Source organism: Colobus angolensis, unplaced genomic scaffold (genome assembly GCF_000951035.1).
Source record: "Colobus angolensis palliatus isolate OR3802 unplaced genomic scaffold, Cang.pa_1.0 Scaffold210, whole genome shotgun sequence".
Classification (NCBI taxonomy): Eukaryota; Metazoa; Chordata; class Mammalia; order Primates; family Cercopithecidae; genus Colobus; species Colobus angolensis.
In genome coordinates this window covers 544,439-556,100 of record NW_012115267.1, presented here as the reverse complement: position 1 = coordinate 556,100, position 11,662 = coordinate 544,439, and the positions used below count along the sequence as shown (strand labels likewise).

Sequence of the window (11,662 nt, the reverse complement as noted above, 5' to 3'; positions counted from 1 at the left end):
GGAAAGGAAACCAAGGGCAGATGCTTCACTCTGAGTCTGCAGAGATAGAAAAAGGTTTTCCCCAAATCTTTGCAGATTATTATTTTTCTTCATGAGAGGTATGTGTACTTTGTTGTCCAAACAGTTGTTTCTGGCAAACTGGGAGCAATCAGCAGCTTAGCTGGGAAAGACGAGCTTCCCCGAACATCTGTTCCCTCCAGGCTGGAGGAAGGACTGTGAGAGCAAATGGCTGGACCAAGCTCACGCAGCTGGCACGGCTGCCATTGCCCATAGGAGTGACTGTCAAAGGTGAAATATACCAGACATCGGGACGTTCTCATGAATGCTGTGATTGTCATGCTTGAGCTCTGAGTGTCAGATTATACCTGGTTGGGAGAAGGGCATCAAAAGAGAATGAACAATGATCAATTAATCCAGGAGAAGAGAGGAGTCGATCCAGGAGTTTTGGAGCAGGAAGAGCAGGCTCTTTTTTCTTTTTTGGAGACTGAACAGGGCTTGGGCTCTGAAGTACTGGAGATGCACTGGGGAGGCCCTTGCATTGGGGGACACCTATGGAAACTCGGCCAGAGTGCAGAGGTTGGGTCTGAGCCTGAAAATCTGAGAGCGTCCAATTCTAAATGCAGTTGGGAATTACATTAGTTTAAGACCAAGTCTTTTGTAAAATCCTACTGCGAGCCTGAGCAAAGATGTACTATATAGTACATACCGATGTACTAAGGGAAGTTGAAGAGACTGTATCCCTCCTGGAGGCTGGGAAGGGATGCTTGTGATGACAGAGATGCATGGCCTCAAATAAGGGGCAGCAAAGGCTGCAGGCCAAGAAGTAAAAAATAAACAAACCCCAAAACTTGTCCTTGATAACGTATATTGTAGCAACTTGAGAAACCTCAGAATAGCCGGAAGGCAATGGATGGGGGTGCACTGTGGGTCACATTCTAGTAACTACACCAGGAAAGGCTCATGCATTAATGTCTTTGGAGTGCAAAGACGGTGTGATTTCAGTTGTAAGCCACAGTTCAGAAATGCCAGGGACACAGAGGTCACACTTAGGTTTTGCCTTCTCCCTAACACATTTTTACAAATTTTCTACCATAAAAGGCGCGATTACTCATCAGAAACAAATTCAGCACCTACTTTGAAAAAAAAAATCATTTAGAAATAGAATATTAGGCTGAACATGGTGGCTCACGCCTGTAATCCCAGCACTTTGAGAGGCTAAGGCAGGTGGATCACTCAAGGTCAGGAGTTCGAGACCAGGCTGGCCAACATGGTGAAATCCCATCTCTACTAAAAATACAAAAATGAGCCAGGCATGGTGGTGGACACCTACAGTCCCAGCTACTTGGAGGCTGAGGCATGAGAATCACTTAAAGCCAGGAGGTGGAGGTTGCAGTGAGAGAAAATCACACCACTGCATTTCAGCCTGGGCAACAGAATGAATCTCCATCTCAAACAAACAAACAAACAACAACAATAACAAAAGCTATTTCAAACATTTTAAGCTAATGGCAGCCCATAAGTGCCACATCTCCCTTTTGTCCTCTTCCCATAGGCCCTGGAGTCTGTGCACTCCCAGGCACACAGACCCTGTTCTCTCTCAAGTATCCTCAGTGCAGGTGGAGGACTTATGTTCTTACAATCCTAAAACCTTTGATTATAACCCATACTAAAATAACAAAAGTAATCAAATGTGTGGATGGAAGCTTGCCAGATATTTGTAGAGTTCCATACCATTCATAAAGTGCTTTTTTAAAAAGGTTTAATTTCATTTGAATAACACTTGCCATTGTAGCTATATAGATTTTTCTCTTTTTTCTTTTTTAAAAAGCAAAGGTATACACAACAGCTTATTCAAAAAGACTGGACAGACCCTAGCTCCAACTAGTTCTCTAGACTGAGCACATGGGAGAACTATGTTCCATTTCCTTTTTTGGTATCGCGGGCCTTGATCTCCAAACAAACACATGAAGTAAGTCTCTAAACTCTGGGTGGAAGTAAGCTAATCATTGACATTCAAAACACTTTGCTACTTGACACACTTAAACAATAAATGCCCAGCTGCTCTGCGGACTAAAATTCTACTGCTACAAAGAATTATCTCTTTAAGGAGTCCACACAAATCTATGCAGGTGTTTGAAAGACTATAACCTGTCCAAGACTTTTTTCTGCATCTCTAGGGGTGTTCAGCTCAGAGACTGGCACAAAGGAATGATGACTGTGCCTCTGTGGGAGGAGGAGAGATAAGGTAATTGCCACCGAGGGACTTGTTCTGACCCAGGTGGCTGTCAACAAGCGATAGATTGAATCCCTTTAACTCATGGAGCAAATAGATTATTCTCATTTCACAGGTGAAGAAACAGAGGCTCAGAGAGGTTAAGTTGTTTAATTTCATACAGCATGAGAGTGGGAGAGGTGAGATTTGAACCCAAGTTCCTCAGATTTTAATTGTATAACATCTTGCTGTTTACTCTTTCTTTTCTCTCTCTCTCTCTCTCTTTTTGTTGTTGTTGTTGTTGTTGTTGAGACAGGGTCTCGCTCCATCACTCAAGCTGAAATGCAGCAACACGATCATGGCTCACTGCAACCTCCACCTCCCGGCTCAAGAGATCCTCCCACCTTAGTCTCCTGAGTAGCTGGGACTACAGGCACACACCATCGTGCCTGGCTAATATTTGTATTTTTTGTAGAGATGGAGTTTTGCCATGTTGCCCAGGCTGGTCTCAAACTCCTGGACTCAAGCAGTTCACCCACTTGTGCCTTCCAAAGTGCTGCAATTACAGGCGTAAGCCATCATGCTTGGCCTACTTTTTTTTTTTAAACAATCAGTTTAATTTCTGAAATGTTCATATTAATCCTGATGCTGCTAAAAATTGTATTTCTAGAGAAACTCACATTGGCACTTCAAAATGGATATTTGTGTAACCTTTACCAAAATAAAACATTAAGCTTCAGAACACCACTCAATGTCACAGTGATTTGTTTGGCTGGAGAGCTGCCTGGGAATTAAGGGTCAGGTCCCAGGTTCACTATGGAATAAAAATACTATTTCTGATAAGATAGATGGTCTCTCACTTTGGTTCATTTTCTTCCACTCTTTTAAAACAAAAATGACTCTTTTTCTGTGTTTTTGTTTCTGAGATAATATGAAACTTCAGGAAATCCTGTTTGCTTCAGTGGAGCCAACTGGGACAAAGTTGCTACAGAAATCTGAAGAATCAGCCCCTGTAAGGAACAATTTCACAACCACGACAGCAGCCAGCAGAAACATCATTCACACCATCACCATCAATACTACCACAGCCATCACCGCCAGGACCACTGTCATCAATATCACAAACACCATCATTGCTTTTGTCATCGTCATCATCATCATCATCGACTTTCCTAGGATAGGACAGATGTGGTAGTTTTCTCTTCCTCATGCGAATTTATGATTTTCCGATCATAAATTATCCCCTGCAAGTTATCCTCCCACAATTACCCACGCTTGTTCAAACTTCAAATATTTTAACCACGACTTTGACAGGATACAGATTTTGTGTAAGTGAAAACAAATATTCAAGCTGCAGGCATGGCAGAGGTCATTTACAAACTTCTCTCTTTGATCAGTCAAATTCTTTTCATTGTTTATATAATAGTGGTCAGCCTTCAAAAGTGTCTTTGAAGTAAGTTTGAATATATGCTTTGCCTGACTCACCCACGAACCCAAAACACACACACACGTGTGCACACGAACGCATACACACACACTTGTATAACAACTTACTTATATACTGACGTTCTGTAAGTACAAATGTCCTCCCATGGCCTGTCTCTCAAGGTCCAGATTTATACACTGTGTCACTACTAAACTTGGGATCAGAGGTTGCTCTCGAAGTACAGGCGATTCTTTTTGATTTTTTTGAGACAGAGTGGAGTGCTGCCCAGGCTGGAGTGCAGTGGCGAGATCTTGGCTCACTGAAACCTTCGCCCTCCGGGTTCAAGCGATTCTCCTGCCTCAGCCTCCAGAGTAGCTCGGACTACAGGCACCTGCTACCATGCCCAGCTAATTTTTGTATTTTTAGTAGAGACGGGGTTTCACCATGTTGGTCAGGTTGGTCTCGAACTCCTGACCTCAGGTGATCTGCCCACCTCAGTCTCCCAAAGTGCTGGGATTACAGACATGAGCCACCATACCAGGCCAAGTACATGTCATTCTAATCTACAATGACATATAACGCAAGAACAATATTTATTTATTTATTTTATTATTATTATTATTTTGAGATGGAGTCTCACTCTGTCGCCTGGGCCGGAGTGCAGTGGCACAATCTCGGCTCACTGCGAGCTCCACCTCCCGGGTTCACGCCATTCTCCTGCCTCAGCCTCCCAAGTGGCTGGGACTATAGGCGCCCGCCACCATTCCCGGCTAATTTTTTTGTATTTTTAGTAGAGATGGGGTTTCACCGTGTTAGCCAGGTTGGTCTCGATCTCCTGACCTCATGATTTGCCCGCCTCAGCCTCCCAAAGTGATGAGATTACAGGCGTGAGCCACTGCGTCCGACCCAACAATCTTTATGTTTAAAAACTGTACCTCATAGATATGAGTATTGATTTTTTAAAATTAATCTATTGGATTTTGAACACACAAACAGCTATTGTCCTTTTCAGAATATCAATATAAAAAGTCCTTAAGAATCTGTCTGAAATCACCCCTCAAAGTCTGTGACATCTCTTATTTCGTGGTGGCAAATCCCTATTCAAATTTTTGAAAACGGCTTTATTCAGAGGCAGGGTATTGAGTAAAGTGAAAACTCAGGCTGAGAGTTAAACTTTTTTGGATCAAGAACATGCTTTGGCTAAAAGGTAATGCTGCGATTCTTAGTGGGTAAGTAAAAATCCTGGTGATAGTATACTGGTGGTGTATTTTAAAAATGTTTTTGCAATTGAAAAATAGAAAAAAGTCTTGCTTTTATTACATAAACAACAGATATGAATTTCAACTTTAAATCTAAGCCTTCGCACTTTGGAAGGCCGAGGTGCGAGGATCACGAGGTCAGGAGTTAGAGACCATTCTGGCCAATATGGTGAAACCTCGTCTCTACTAAAAAATATGAAAATTAGCTGGGCATGCTGGCATGCCCTGTAGTCCCAGCTACTCAGGAGGCTGAGGCAGCAGAATCCCCTGAACCAGGGAGGGGAAGGTTGCAGTGAGCCAAGATCGCACCATTGAACTCCAGCCTGGGTGACAGAGTGATTCTGTCTCAAAAAAAACCAAAAAAACCCTAAGCCTTCTTAGACGATATAAGTCATATGAGGTTTGGGATAGGGAGTAGCTGAGGATCTTTTTTTTTTTTTTTTTTTAACATTTCAAAAAATATATGAGCTTTAAAAAGGTTAAAGTATATTGTAATAAGACTACTTTTCTGGGGTGGCTCCTAACTCAATTTTAAATGCAATTCAAAAATAATTCTCTAGAAATATCTTGAGAAATAGCAGTTGCATTGAGCTATAGGCATAACCTTCTAGGTTTTAAAAATTAATGCTCACTTGAATCTTAATATTCTACTATATTCACTTAAAAATTAGGTTAATACTTGATAATCATATCTTTTCCATCCAGCTATTTCCCACGAAGTTGGAGGGCTTTGCAAATTTTAGACGGAAATTTTCCACAACCCTTATGAAAAAATAGCAAGTTATATATGATGGTTAATACTGAGTGTCAACTTGATTGGATTGAAGGATACAAAGTATCAACCCTGGGTGAGTCTGTGAGGGTGTCACCAGAGGAGATTAACATTTAAATCAGTGGGCTGGCAAAGGCCGACCCACCCTTAATCTGGGTGGGCACAATCTAATCAGCTGCTAACTCAGCTAGAATATAAGCAGGCAGAAAAATGTGAAAAGAGAGGCGTGCCTAGTCTCCCAGCCTACATCTTTCTCCCATGCTGGATGCTTCCTGCCCTGGAACATCAGACTCCAGGTTCTTCAGTTTTGGGACTCGGACTGGCTCACCTTGCTCCTCAGCCTGCACACGGCCTATTGTGGAACCTTGTGATCGTGTGATTAATACTTAATAAACTCATATATATATATATTCCATTAGTTCTGTCCCTCTAGAGTACCCTAATACATTACATAATGTCTTTTTAGTGGGCTCTCATGTTCTCTGAAATTTCAGATTCTAGAGAAATACAATACCAATAGTACAGTTTGCTTGTTGCTGTTGAAGCCAATGCATTGTTCTAGATGTTACATTCACAAAACCACCATACTGCGACCTCTGTCAACATATCTAAGTATCCTCATGATGTCTTTTGAAGGCAAATGGATCTTGGAACCATCTCCCCAGGTTTTTCCTGCCCTAAGGGAATCACCTGACTTTATCAACCACCATAAAAACAAAACAAAACAAAACACAATGTGATAGAATCTGGACAAACAAAGCCATGTACATTGGTTCCTGCTCTGTGGTATCTCCAGCATCTAATCATAGAGATGGGGTGGCTGCTCGAGTGTGATACGCTGCTACACCCAAGGCGCCAGCAAATGCATTTCTTCCCCTGCACAACTTCCCTATTCCAGACCTAGAGGTTTTGCCAATGTTCAGCTTCTTGGACGAGAAAATAGCAAGTCAAATGTTGGGGCACTTGTGACCAGCGTCTCTGAAATGTGAGAATCTTTGTTTCATCACTGTGGGGCAGTTTTGCATGGCCCCGGGCAGCTGTGCATTCATGGAAATCCACCGAAGACAAATGTCTGGAAGGAATTCTCTGACTGGGCCTCAGACGTGGTTCAGCTATTTTTAGGGTTTCAGCTGGTGCCCTGACCAGCGCCACATGACCTAGAAGGTGCCCCACTTCCTTCAGTTGATATAATTTGAGAAATCAGTGTCAGATGGAATTTTAGTCTCTGCGCATATCACTAATGCTGCTTTAAAATAAACAAGTTCTTAGAATTCTTTATCCCAGCCTGATAAAATCGAGTTGTCTCCTCTGATACGGGAGCATAGGAAATCACTGAAAAATCAAGTAAAATGGGTTGAGACTGTTGGGCCTCCATCGCTTTATTGCTAACTCAAAGAGTGAGCCTAACTGTGGATGCCCTTGCACGGCGGTTTTCACTTTGGGCTCTACTGAGACCATCACAGAGATGGCAATACAGGCCTTGGGACTCACAGCCTTTTTTATTTTTTCTGAGATGGAGTCTTGCTCTGTCACTCAGGCTGGGTACAGTGGCGTGATCTCGGCTCACTGCAACCTCCATCTCCCAGCTTCAAGCAATTCTCCTGTCTCAGCCCCCTAAGAAGCTGGGAGTACAGGTGCACACCACCACACCCAGCTATTTTTTGTATTTTCAGTAGAGACAGGGTTTCACCGTATTGGTCAGGCTGGTCTTGAACTCCTGACCTCAGCCGATCCACCTGCCTTGGCCTCCCAAAGTTCTGGGATTACAGGCACGAATGCCTGGCCAGCCTCACAGTCTCCACAACCCCTGCGGTACATATTAAAATTTAGACTCTCAGGCTCCACTCAGACCTTCTAATCAGATTCTCCAGGGGTTAGACCCATTAACCTGCATTTATGGAATCCCAGTTGATTCTTGCACATGCTAAAGTTTGGGAACCACTGCTGATTAAGGGCTCATAGAGCTAGAAATTGGGAATTGGAGTTCTCAGATGCCCCACCCCCATTCCACATTTATCTATTTTATATTTCAGATTCCTCCCTATGCTTTCATTTGCAGAAATGCTTTTGTGGCAAGAAAAACAAAAGTAAGAAACAATTATTCCAACATGCATATTTAGAAGGGGACCGCTTCAAGTTTGTCTTCAATGGCTATTTCTTTCTGTTTAGAATACAAATGAATGCATAAGAAAGTGATTTTGTCCAAATAACTTCAGTACATAGAAAGCTACTTACTTCATCTACCACTAAGATTCAGTTTAGCACCTCCAGCTGCAACTGATTTGTACAACTCAGGGGTCCCTAAAAACTCTGAGGGTGAGGCCGGTGGATCACCTGAGGTCAGGAGTTCAAGACCATCCTGGACAACATGGTGAAATCCCATCTCTACTAAAGATACAAAATTAGCTGGGCGTGGTTGTGCATGCCTGTAATCCCAGCTACTCGGAAGGCTGAGGCAGGAAAATTGCTTGAACTCAGTAGTCGGAGGTTGCATTGAGCCGAGATTGCACCATTGCAGTCCAGCTTGGGCAACAAGAGTGAAACTCCGTCTGAAGGGGAAGAAAAAAAAAGATGATCTTACAGCACTATAGGGTGTGTGGCCATCCTGGGAGTTAGGCAAGGGGAAGGAGGAAAGATTTACAAAGCATTAATATTCTTAAGGAAGATAATCTATTGGTTGATTTGCTAATGCCAGCAAGCCCATTCCTCCTCCCTCACCTCCCCGTGATAACAGCAACAAACAACTATCTTTCCTTCCTTTATTGGCATAATTTTACATGAGCAATTGTATTAGCTGTTTAGGTAATGTGGTTGGCATAACAAATAAAGCCAATAAAAAAAACAATATCGTAGATCACTTGCAAGTGTAGAGTGGCTTAATTGTTGTTTTCAGCAATCCCAGATTAACAAAGGGAGTTATAATTTAAGTTGTGCTGATGGCTTTTTATTAGACAAAACCTAGTGTTGACTTTAATAGTTATTATTCTCCCTTGCAGTTTAAATTGCTTTTTTACTAGGAGCAAAAGAGCAGTAGGAGAAAAACAATTCTAACCTTACCTAAATGCAGTTCTACAAATAGATTATTTTTGCAGATTCTGGAACCGCTGAGGGAGGCATAGTCACAGATCTAAGGAATTCTAGAATTCCGGAGATGTGGCCATAAATATAACAATCTAGTTTCCTTCGTTGGTGCTTTTTAAACTGGCATACCCATGCTCTGATTATGCAAAGATGTCCTGGGGACAAGAAACTATAAGATAAGTTCCCCCAGAGTGACACTGGTGCAGGACCTAACACAAGGCAGGCCCTTGGGAAATATTTGTTGAATTAATGAATCCCTCTAGCTAATCAGTTTTACTGGATGTTAAGTAATTTAAAATACTTTTTCTATTAAAACAAATCTGCACAAAGAGTCAGCCTTAATGTATACAGATTTTTAAAAATCAGGAGGTTGAGGAATTCCAAGATGGAATGCAGAAAGTGACAAAACAAATCTCACTGTACTGCAATCTCACTGTGTTGTGATTTAACCATATCATGATCTAACTGTACTGTATGAACCAACCTCACTGAAGGAGATCGGGGGAAAAGGTGCCGACCTTAGTACCTTTGGAAAAGCGTGGCATCTGTAAGACTAAAGGCAAAAGAAGCTGCACCTAAGCCTTTCACTCTGGTTGATAAAGTAGTTTCCTGTGGGGTATGGGCTAATAATTCAGATACTGCTGTACATGTATTCTGGAAATGACCAATTTAAGTAAATGGATGACAGATGGTGGGAGTTAGATTTATCATTGCTGAATGAGAGTTTAGCAAAGAGAGGCTAGAAGCATCCATGTGTTAATAATGCAGGGGTCCCCAGCTCCTGGGTCATGAAGTCCTGTGGCTTATTGGGAACCAGGCTGCACATCAGGAGGCCAGTAGCAGGTAAGCAAGCGAGGCTTGATCTGTACTTAACAGCCACACCCCATCTCTCGCATTACTGCCTGAGCTCCACCTCCTTTCAGATCAGCGATAGCATTAGATTCTCATAGGAGCACAAAGCCTATTGTGAGCTGTACATGCAAGGGATCCAGGTTGCACACTCCTTATGAGACTCTAATGCCTGGGCCAGGGGCGGTGGCTCACACCTGTAATCCCAGCACTGTGAGAGGCCAGGGCGGGTGGATCTCCTGAGGTCAGGAGTTTGAGACCAGCCTGGCCAACACAGTGAAACCCTGTCTTTAATAAAGGTACAAAAATTAGCCAGGCATGGTGGCGGGTGCCTGTAATCTTGGCTACTCGGGAGGCTAAGGCAGAAGAATCACTTGAACCTGGGAGGCGGAGGCTGCAGTGAGCCATGGACACACCACTGTACTCCAGCCTGGGCAACAGAGTAAGACTCTGTCTCAAAAGAAAGAAAAAAAAAAGGCTGATGATCTGTCACTGTTTCCCGTCACCCCTAGATGGGACCATCTAGTTGCAAGAAAACAAGCTCAGGGCTCCCACTGATTCTACATTACAGTGAGTTGTATGATTACTTCATTATATATTATAATGTAATAATAATAGAAATAAAGTGCTCAATAGATGTAATGTGCTTGAATCATCCTGAAAGCATCTCTGCATCCTCCCACCCGGTTTGTGGAAAAACTGTCTTCCATGAAACCGATCCCTGGTGCCAAAAAGATTGGGGATAGCTGTTTTAATGGATCTCAATTGGAAACATTGTATGAATGTTAATTTAATATAGATACAAATGTATGTATATTAAATATATTCATTTATTAAATAAATTTATTTAATATAGATACAAATGTATATGTATGGAAATATTTTTAGATATGTTTCATTGCTCCATCAGCTAAGAAGGACTAGAAGAAACAATTATCACACATATGTAGCATGTGGATATTGGTTTCTAATACCATTCACCAATTTAAAAAACCAGGACTACTTGGAGAAACTGACTGACTCTAGGACTGGGGCTAGAAATCCCCACGATCAGCCTGGAGTTTCTTATAGTGCCAGAAAGTAAGAAAGTGCTTTAAAAAAAGAACCACAGAATCCCACAATAATAGGAGTACGTCAAAGACACGAAGGAACCTACTGAAAGAGCTCTTAATGGCCAAAACTGGAATAATTGGAGCAACGAAATAAAGTAAAGCAAAATTGGATTATAACCTGAAGTATAAAATAAGTATTCATAAGTCTATGCCAATAGAAATGATTGAATAAATAAATAAATGAGGAAAAGGGACAAAGTTCCTATGCAGAAAAATTCCAACTGATTTATGTACTCTTCTCTCAAGGTGGCGTATAACACCTCACCTCTTAAGTGCTGGTTGTACTTAGTGGCTTCTTTCAAAACTATACAGTATGGAAAGGGAAGGAAAAAGTAACTTTACCTGGAAAAATCTGACAAATGCTACCTCAGCCAGGAGATCAAGTTCAACAACAACAGTGATAAGTCATATTGATGGGATGTACATTTATTTATTTATTTGTTTTTGGCAAGAGACAGGGTCTCACTCTATTGCCCAGGCTGGAGTGCAGTGGCATAATCATAGCTCACTGTGGTCTCAACCTCCTGGGCTCAAACAATCCTCCCACCTCAGCCTCCCCAGTAGCTGGGACCACAGGTGTGCCACCACTCCCAGGTAATTTATTTAAAAATTGTTTGTAGAGACAAGGTCTCACCATATTTCTCAGGCTGGCATACCCTTGATATGATGTGCTGAGAGATGTACTTTATCTGACCTCTTCCTCCTAAAAACCCACAACCCCAGTTTAACCATGAGAAAAACAGCAGTCAAATCTCAACTGAGAGACATTGTACAAAATATCTGACCATCCATCAAAGTTATCCAAAATAAGGAAAGTCTGAGTAACTGTTACAGCCACAAGGAGGAGCCTATGAAAACTTGACCGTTAAATATAATGTGATATCCCGGCCAGGTGCGGTGGCTCATGCCTGTAATCCTAGCACTTTGGGAGGCTGAGGCAGGAGGGTCACT

At 42.2% G+C, this 11,662-nt stretch overlaps 1 protein-coding gene across 1 annotated transcript in view; it reads left to right on the top strand.

The window, feature by feature from the left end:
• The first annotated feature begins 8,862 nt into the window (after nucleotides 1–8,862).
• LOC105512396 (tyrosine-protein kinase SgK223) overlaps nucleotides 8,863–11,662 on the top strand; it is a 111,683-nt gene continuing 108,883 nt past the window's right edge. The window contains exon 1 of the mRNA XM_011942838.1: nucleotides 8,863–8,969. The gene's annotated coding sequence lies outside the window, so the exon portion shown is untranslated. The remainder of the gene's footprint in view (nucleotides 8,970–11,662) is intronic.